Source organism: Balaenoptera ricei, chromosome 5 (genome assembly GCF_028023285.1).
Source record: "Balaenoptera ricei isolate mBalRic1 chromosome 5, mBalRic1.hap2, whole genome shotgun sequence".
Classification (NCBI taxonomy): domain Eukaryota; kingdom Metazoa; phylum Chordata; class Mammalia; order Artiodactyla; family Balaenopteridae; genus Balaenoptera; species Balaenoptera ricei.
Genome location: NC_082643.1, coordinates 91196257 through 91205731, shown reverse-complemented (window position 1 = coordinate 91205731; position 9475 = coordinate 91196257).

Below are 9475 nucleotides of genomic sequence, written 5' to 3'. Positions count from 1 at the left end.
GACCAGAGACATGTGAATCAAGCCTTTGACAGCATTTGAGCTCCTGGATCCAGCCATGCCTGAAGTCAAATGGCCTAGACTTTTCAGTTATGTGAGCCAATTAATTCCCTTTTTATGGCAAAGAAGTTGAGTGTCTGCTATTGAAGTCAAAGAGTCTTAATACACCTATATATTTATCCTCCTTTTAAAGTTCCAATGTCAAAGAAGCCATCTTGTGCCCTTCACAGGAAGGGGAAAAGTTCGTCTTTAAGAAATGAGAAAATAAACCTAAGGAAGGCTGGTGTGGAAAGCTTGGCCTCTCTGCACAGGTGCCAAATTGAATCTTGGAGACAGAGTTTTAGGTGAAGTAGAAAGGAATAGCTTTATTGCTTTGCCAGGCAAAGGGGGACACAGCAGACTCCTGCCCTCGAAAACTATGTGTCCCAGTGCTTGAGGATTTGATGAAGAGTTTTATAGCAATAGTTCAAGGGTGGGATTACTGACAAGGTTAGGGTGTGTGCAAGGCCTGCATTCGCTTAATGTCATCTCAGGTGGTCAGTCTCCTAATCTTGATCAGCTTCTCTGGCCTCTTTAATCTTTTTTTAAAAACTAATTAATTATTTATTTATTTTGGCTGCGCTGGATCTTAGTTGTGGCACGCGGGATCTTCATTGCTGCATGCGAACCCTTAGTTACAGCATTCATATGGGATCTAGTTCCCTGACCGGGGATCGAACCTGGGAACGCAGAGTCTTAGCCACTAGACCACCAGGGAAATCCCTGGTCCCTTTAACCTTGCCTCAGGTGGGAGCTTGGCTGCTCCTCCCTTGATTAGCAACTGTTCGAATCCGCCCTTTGGAACTCAGGGAAGGTCGTGGAGGCTGGAGTCTTGCCTACAAGAAACGGGGGACAAAAAGGCTTCTGTGCCCAGGAGTCCCACAGGGTCCTTCTTGGTTTCAAGTCAAATGAAGCTCATGGGGGATGATACCAATTTCCTAGGTACCAACTGCTGAGACTGTCCCCCTTCTACCAATACTTATAGCCCGTAATTTCTAGGAAAGCATGAATAGCAACAGAAGGAGGAATTGGCTACCAGGATGCATGGAGAGACACGAGCAAACTGAGTATCGTATCTCCACTAAAAAGATTTAGTACTAGAAAGCTGCAGTGAAGTCTCATATCTCTAAAATTCATTGCAGCCATAAAAAGCACCACCATATTTTCACAAGCTATTAAAACAGTTAAAAATAAAGCCCATTTGGTATCCAGTATCCTTCACATGATCATATTTTTTCATGTATTTGTGAAGCAATGAAATTTGGTTAACTGCAATACATCTCCTTGTAACTGATTCAGATTTCCACATTCTCTTTTGCATCCTAAAATAATAAGCTACAATTTCTCTAGCCATATAATTTATAAATTACATAGACATATCACAACAGGAAATACATGTTCTTTGTTTTTCCTCTTCACCTTTCTCAACTGGTTTTTCATTTTAACAATTCTTGATGAAATCTCCACAAACATTGAGTGGCATGGGCATAAGGATAGTATAAACGGAGGGCCTTAACATTTACTCGGAACCTATTATGTGCCCATCTCATCATATTTTATTTCATTTAATACTAACCCTAACCTTTAAATCAGGTGTCATTGCCCCCATTTTTCTGATGGGAAAGCCTCAAAGAGGGGAAGTCATTTACCCAAGTTTAAATAGCTATCAAATATCTATGGCAGACACTGTTGATTGCTTGCGCATAACTATTTCCTTCCTCTTTGCTGCTTGAACATACTTCTCATTAAAGAAGTTGAAAATGCTGAATACACTTTATCCCAGACTTCTTTGCTGCTAGGGCATGAGCTTTGATGCAACCTAGCCAATGGGGCCTGAGGGGAAGTCTGCTGGGGATTTGGGGGAAAGTTTTCTCCCTGATTAAAAAAATAAAAAACACATGCACAAGAAGGAGGCTCTTTCCCCCTACTTTTTGTTTTTGGATAAGGTCTTATAGTGATGTGATGCCTGGAGCAGTCACAGTCTTCTTGAGACTATGAGGACACAAACCTGAGGATGAAGTTGAATACTCTAAAACACTCTAAAGATGGTTTAAAGGAAAAGTGGTCCTTAATGACATCTTTGAACTTCTCCTGCACCTCAAGACTTAGAACAAGTGCCTGGTGTGTATTAGGCACTTAACAAACATCTTTTGAATGAATAAATGAATTATTTTAACTTTTCAAAATTTGTCTTCATAAAAGATAAAAGGAATATCTACCAAAGCTTAATCTTCATCTACCTCTGACCCAGCAATTCCACTCCTGGATATATATATGTAAAAGTGTTATGTGTCCACAATAGACATGCGAAACAGTGTTCATAGTAGCTCCAAACTGGAAACAACTCAAATGTCTATCAACAGAAGAACAGACAAATAAATGTTGTAATATTCATGCTTTGGAATGCTATACAGCAACATAAAAGAGCAAACTGTTAATACTCACAATGGCATGAATGAATCTCACGGACATACTATTGAGCAAAAGACAATATACACACAAGTACATACTATTTGCTTGCATTAAATAAAGTTCAAGAACAGAAAAAACTAATCCATGGTGATAGAACTATCAGTGGTTACCCCTGGGAAGGGTGAATAATTATTGAGGAGTAGGGACATAAGAGAATCTCTTGAGGTGATGAAAATGTTCTACATCTTGATCTGAATTGTGGTTATACGGGTTTATACACATAAAAAATTAATCTGGGGCTTCCCTGGTGGTGCAGTGGTTGAGAGTCCACCTGCCAATGCAGGGGACACGGGTTCGAGCCCTGGTCTGGGAGGATCTCGCATGCCGCGGAGCAACTGGGCCCGTGAGCCACAACTACTGAGCCTGCGCGTCTGGAGTCTGTGCTCCGCAACAAGAGAGGCCGCGACAGTGAGAGGCCCGCGCACCGCGATGAAGAGTGGCCCCCGCTTGCCGCAATTTTTTTTTTTTTTAAATGAAAGCTTCTTTCTTTCTTTCTTTCTTTTTGGCTGTGTTGAGTCTTCGTTTCTGTGCAAGGGCTTTCTCTAGTTGTGGCGAGCGGGGGCCACTCTTCATCGCGGTGCGCGGGCCTCTCACTATCGCGGCCTCTCCCGTTGCGGAGCACAGGCTCCAGACGCGCAGGCTCAGTAGCTGTGGCTCACGGGCCTAGTTGCTCCGTGGCATGTGGGATCTTCCCAGACCAGGGCTCGAACTCGTGTCCCCTGCATTGGCAGGCAGATTCTCAACCACTTGGCCACCAGGGAAGCCCATGTGAACATATTTTACATGAAAATGTGCCACCAATAGCACTGCTGAGAGCAGGGTCTGGACACATGAGTAAGTGTGTATTGAATGAAAGAATGAATGACTATATCCTACAAGATAACATTGCCCCCATTTGTCTTAGTCCTTTCAGACTGCTATAACAAAATACCATAGACTGGTTGGCTTATAAACAACAAGCATTTATTTCTCACAGTTCTAGAGTCTGGGAAGTCTAAGATCAAGGCACTGGTATATTCAGCGTCTGGTGAAGTCTCACTTCCTGATTCGTAGATGGCGGTCTTCTTTTTTTTTTTTAATTTTTATTTATTTTATTATTATTATTATTATTTTTGGCTGCGTTGGGTCTTCGTTGCTGCGCATGGTCTTTCTCTTGTTGCAGTGAGCGGGGGCTACTCTTCATTGCGGTGCGCGGGCTTCTCATTGAGGTGGCTTCTCTTGTTGTGGAACACAGACTCTAGGTGCGCAGGCTTCAGTAGTTGTGGCACGAGGGCTCAGTACTTGTGGCGCACGGGCTTAGTTGCTCCGCGGCATGTGGGATCTTCCCGGACCAGGGCTCAAACCCTTGTCCCCTGCCTTGGCAGGTGGATTCTTAACCACTGCACCACCAGGGAAGCCCCGATGGCAGTCTTCTTGATGTAACCTCACATGGCAGGCAAGATGAGGGGGATCTCAGGGGTATCATTTATAAGGGCACTATTCCCATTTGTGAGGGCTCTACCCTCATGACCTAATCACCTCCCAAAGGCCCCACCTCCTAATACTGTCATATCGGTGGTTAAGATTTAACATATGTATTTGAGGGGAAGGCCACAAACATTCAGATATATAGATAGAACCATTTTACAGGGGAGGTATCTGAAACTCCAAGAGGGAAGGTGACACTCCCGAGGTAACAGAACTTATGCCAGACAGAACTGGAAAGAAAGAGAACTTGGGACAGCCAACTTTGTATTTTTACCCACCATACTAAACTACCAACTTTTGCTGTATTTAGAGACCAAGCCCCAAGGACAAGCCCCTAGAGATAATTTATGTGACAGCTCTTCTCTAGATATTATACAAAGATGCTATAATAGGAGGAATATTGAATAGGAGTTGGCAGCAGTGATTTGCTATTATAGTGTTTTATTGAAAACAATTCATTTTACTGAAGACTTACTTCCAGAATCCTTAGTCTGATTAATGACAACCTTCTGGAATGATATTTTTTTTTTAAATAAAAAAGATTTTGCTTCCTTAAAAATTCACATAATATAGTATGTGACAGATCACCATAGTCATATATTTAGATCCGCAATTACTAGATACAAATAAAAGAGAGCTGGAGAGAAGACATCATACATGCTTTTAATCAGGAAAGAAAAAGACCTCTCTAATCAATGTCTTGCAAAATCATTAACCAAAGTCATAAACTGAAGCTCAAATAATTGAAAAATGAAAATGATCCATCTACTCATGACAGGGAGATTGCAGTCTAATAAAAAAGTTGAATGCATATATGGATGAAAAGGATTGACACTGCCATTTGGTTAATTGGCTAACAGTCATAAACAAATGGAAGAAATAACCAAATTGAGAGCAGACGTCAGAATTTTCCCCATCATCTTTAAGAGGTCACAACACATTGATCTAGAATTTTGATGCTCAAATCATTAGTTATGTGGAATAGAACTGACAATGGCAAAAGGCATTACAATTCATCCATCCATCGTCTGTCCGTCCATTCATTCATCCAATCATCCATCCACTCATCTATCCATCCACTAGGTTTAACAACATGAAATTGCCATTATTTGATCATTTTTGACTTACAAGAAACGCAACTTCTTGTGGTTCAATATAAAATATTCAATTAATACTTATTGAACATACTGCCATGTTCAATGCACTATGCAAGGCTTGGGGAGTAAAGGTTGAATAAGAAATACGCCCCATTTCTGAAAATCTCTACTGGGAGAAACATACACCAACTACTGTTTATAAGAGAGTTACAAAGTGCTATGGGTTTATATTGATTACTGTACATGCATAGAAAGAACATACAGCAAATTGTCAGTAGAGACGTGGTTGGTGGGAGTTTATAAAATTCTTTTTCCTTTTGCTTATTTCTACTTTAAAACTTTTTATTCAGTGAACATGCATTATTTTCATAATCAAAAGTTTTTTGAAAATGTACCATGAAGGCTGAAAAATTGATGGATATTAATAGATATGTATAAGATAAAGGATGTAAAACTTAAAATAGATGAAGCAACCTAGGTAAATAATAAGTGAGAAACTGAATATACAAACAGACAATGGTCAGACCATATACAAAAATAGAGCTCTGACCCACAACCTGTAGCAAGCAGCCTGGGAAACCAATCTATTATTTATAGTAACCAGACTGGAAAGCCAGTCTTCTGTCTATAAGTCAGACTGCTATCTCTATCAACCAGCCCAGGAAGCTAAATAATAATCGCTATAACGGTTGGCCCCAAATCAAGCCAGGACTTGATTAATAACTGAACTTTCCTAATATTTGTCCCCACTTTGAACTTAGGACCAATCAGACACAGCCCAATATGCACCCCTAACCAATCACACAGGATGCCCCACTTCTAGTCAGCGCACCTCCAGGTTCTCCAAGCCAACAGGCTCCGATCAGGGCATACCCGAAGCCTTCGCTTTGTTTCACTATAAAACTTTCCCACCCCTCTGCCTGCCTTTCAGTCTCTGCCAAAAGTCAAGTAATGGTGGCTGACTCCCTTGCTATAGCAAACTCTAAACAAAGACATCTTGCCCGTTCTCATTTGGTTGGTCTTCATTTATTTCCACAGAAGAAAAAGAGAAATGAACTTGGGAATGAGCTTAGCGCACAGAATGCCAATGACAAAGGCATATACATTTATGAGAAATGAGCATTACAGCAACTGTCCGTACCCCACTGATCACAGGGACTAGCTGGGTTCTGGTTAAGCTGCAGGAAGATGAAGTTGTTTTACTTCTTTGTATTTCCTTTTCCACACCCTCTTTCAGCATGCTTTACTCCCTACTCCTTAACCTGAAAAGGAAAATCTAGAGCTACCGTATGCCTCTAATTTGGTTTGACCTTTGAAGGCTGGCTCTGAATCAGGAAGACCTTAGGCACCAGATTTTATCACTTAGAATATCAACTCCATGAGGGAAGGGAGCAAGCATGTCTGTTCAGCCCACCTCCATGTGCCCAGCTGAATGACTGAAATAAACATGTGGATGCATTCAGGGTATAAGCACTATGTGGTACATGCAGGAAGACAACTCAAGTGAATAGCTTGTGTCAAAAACCTATTTTGCTTCCCTGAAGTTATTGAACCAAAGCACATTCAGAGAACACCTATGGTCCAACACACCAAATGTGGTCTAAATAGACTAGCCACACAGGAGCGGAAGATTGGGGTCATCACTCCATAGTAATTTGTCCTATGATGTTCAGTGCTTAGTTGGATACAGCTGCATTTCTATCCAGTTCACTGGATAGTAAACATGACTCACTATTAATAATAATTTTCCACCGCACATCCAGAACAATCCATCCAGAGAAAATTGGAACTTCTTCTTTGCTGAGGTCCAGTCCCATCAATTTGATGCTCATTTTATAGAAAGGCCATTGAGCAAAATTAATGTACCCAAACAAATAGAGTTTGTCCTTGTAACTGATTCCGAGTATGACAGGAAACAAAAGGGCTGCCTTAATGGCCTCCTCTGAGAAATTTATTTTCAGAACATTGAGTTATTTTCTTCTACTTGACCAGATTGGATTAAAATTTTTATAAAAAAAAAAAAAAAAAGAAAGAAAGAAAAATAAAACTTAGTTGTCTGTTTCATAGAAATCATTTAGAGATCTAGCTTCATTTAAATTCACTTGTTATTGTCCAAATCAAATAATGTTATAATCTTTGGGTTATTTTACTTCTTTCCATTTGACACTGTTTTTCCCATTTCCTTCACACTGCCCCCAGCATGTTTTACTCCCAGCCTCTTAACCTGAAAAAGAAAATCTAGAGCCACCATATTGCCAGAAATGAGGGAGACTGAGCCTCTTTAAAATACTACTATACCTTGCCAGGAGGTAACACTTTATACTATTATCCAAAAACTCTGGCCATCCTTTTTCTGCGGTATTGGACAGATCAGCGAGGGTACCTGCCTCACTCTCAGATCCTGGGGAAAAAAAAAAAAAAAAAGGCCTCCCCCACAGCCTCTGGAATGTTCTTTTCCATGTGATCTGCCTGTCTCCTGACCTCCTCCATCACAACCAGTTGGACCAATTGGGAAGCTCTATCCAAACAGGAAGGGTAGGAAGAAAAGATGCCAACCAGAGTGCCTTGGTCAGAAATTAGATCTAGAAAGTATGAAGAGAGAATCAGCTGGGTTCAAGAAGAGATTCTGAAAACTTGCAAAGAGAAGGCATGAGTGAGCCCGTGTTACTCATAAACAGCTGCCACAAGGTCAGGAAGGTGTGGACAGATGGGAAGTTGTTCGTGGGTAGTAACAGGAGAAGAGCAGAAGAGATGGGGCAGAGCTGAATCAGCAGAATGGCAGGGAATTGGTGACTCCTTGCTCCTGAGGTGCAAGGAGAGAAGCTAGTTCCTTATCAGGTTTCCCTCCAGTTCAGCTGGACCGCAGCTTGTAAACCCAAATAACATTTCGGATTATATAATAAGTATCATGGGAAGCCACAGAATATATAAGCAGAGGGGGAACACAATTGGAAATGCAAGTTAGGAACATCACTCTGGCTGCTCTACAAAAAAGAGATTTGGTTGGAATGCCTGGCTGATACCTTTGGTTGCTTGTCAAATACCTTCTCCTCCCTTACCTCTTGCAGACAGAATTATAATTTGGTCTGGTGTACATCTATTCAGGGTGATTCAGGATAATGGGATTATATTCCCAACTCCAAGGGTAACTTCTGATTGGTCCAAGTCAATATGATGGTCCCATTCTCCATGTCAGTGATTGGTTCCATAGTCGACATGTGAACCAGTTCTGACTAATGAGCTTTGAGGGGAGGCCTGTCGTGGGAGACTTCTGGGAATGGCATCTTCATTTGTAGGAATGCACTAGGAGACAGTACCTTTCTGCTTCTGGATGTGGCTGTGTCTGGCTATGAAGCTGCTGACAACACCTGCAGTCATCATTCACCCATGAGAGTGGCAGCCTGAGAGTGAAGCCAACAAACTAAGCGTGGATGAGCTAAAGGATGAAAAGAACCTGGGTCTCTGGTGACCCTGAGTGAACCAGCTCCCAAACGTGCCCTCTTGTTGGCCTTTCTCCTAAGTCAGATAATGAATTTCTTTTAAACCAATTTGAGTTAGGATTTCTGTTTTTGCTGCTTATGACTTCTTAACTATTTAGGGGGCTAGAGTACAAGTGAGAGTCCAATTAGGAGATTGTTGGAGTGGTCAAGACAGAGATGATGATGAACAAGGGTGGCAGTGGTGAAGAGAGAGAGAAGTTGATGATTCAAGAGATATTTCAGAAGTAGAATCAATAGGGTGAGGGGTGGCTGAATGGAAGGATGGTTAGATTAAATCATTAAGAAAGTTCCGTGCCATATCCCACGTTGACAATGTCTGTCTTAGTCTATTGGGGACGCTGTAACAGGAATACCATACGCTGGTGGCCCATAAACAATAGAAATTGATTGGAGGCTGGGAAGTCCAAGATTGTGGTGCCAGCAGATTTGGTGTCTGGTAAAAGCCTGCTTCCTGATTAATAGGTGCCCATCTTTTCACTGTGTCCTCACATGGTAGAAGAGGGCAAGAAAGCTCTCTAGGGTCTTTTTAAAGAGTATTAAATCCATTCATGAGCGTTCCACGCCCACAACCTAATCACCTCCCAAAGGCCCCACTTCCAAACACCATCATATTAGGGATTAGATTTTAACATACGAATTTTGGGGGAAACACAATCTATGGCAATTACTTAATAGTTTAATATGCCCTTTGAAAATTTCTTGTGGACCAGAAATGATTGCAGTTGTACTTCTGAGGTTCTTCTGCATCTCATTCATTGGCCAACAGTACAAACTCTGTGATAGAAGTTAAAAATAGTATCAGCATATAAGTTGGTTTGTTTGTTCATTTGTTTTTTAATCTGTGCCAGAGTCCAGAAGTGTAATTCTGGGAGCAGAAACGACTTTGCAGCCACTCTCCAGTGT